The sequence below is a fragment of the Microtus ochrogaster genome, chromosome 5 (assembly GCF_000317375.1).
Source record: "Microtus ochrogaster isolate Prairie Vole_2 chromosome 5, MicOch1.0, whole genome shotgun sequence".
NCBI lineage: Eukaryota > Metazoa > Chordata > Mammalia > Rodentia > Cricetidae > Microtus > Microtus ochrogaster.
The window spans coordinates 33,239,296-33,240,150 of NC_022012.1; positions in this window are offsets into that span (position 1 = coordinate 33,239,296).

An 855-nucleotide genomic window follows, 5' to 3' on the forward strand; every position below is an offset into this window, starting at 1 on the left:
AAAGTTACCTTCACTATCATGGTCTCTAAGTGAGGAAAACAAACAATTACTTGAAACAATAAGTATAAATTTCTAGTTTCATTACTAAGAAGAACATTACAGCAGTCTGAATCCCTCGCACTTTACAGGAATGCAATATTGTAATACAGTCTGTCTGAACACTTTGCTGGTATTTTCAGAACCATAGTACTAGATGAAAGAGGAGTTTCTAAACCACCTTTAGTGTCTCTTCTATTCTCATTTTATACTTGACAGCTTTCAATCTCATATCAACTTTGTATTTTCTATTTCCTTACAGAAAATTCTTCTATGCCCTAAGCCTCCTAGACACAGAAATATAACTGACCCATGTTTTGAAAATCAAATTTTATATCCATTGATCCTGTAAGTTCATAAATGTTAGCAATTTTTATATACTTTTTCCTTCTATGTCTCTGAAATGTCTTGGATTCAAATAAAATTCATTGACATGGTAAAGGATTGAGGTTTGTACTTGCTGGTTTTGTTTTCCATTAGCATAGTTGTTGATACTGCCTATATTAACAGATATAATACTGCACCATGTTTGCTGGGTATCAATTTTTATATTGCAATATTTTACACAATATAAAATAGACTTAAAACTATTAATAATTAATAGATTGCTTATATTTATTATAATTTTTAATAATTATTAGTTTGATAGTTAATAGTTTGATTAATAACTAATATTACATTTAGAAACAAACTCCAGGCCGGGCGATGGTGGCACACGCCTTTTATCCCAGCACTTGGGAGGCAGAGGCAGGCGGATCTCTGTGAGTTCGAGGCCAGCCTGGTCTACAAGAGCTAGTGCCAGGACAGGCTCCAAAGCTA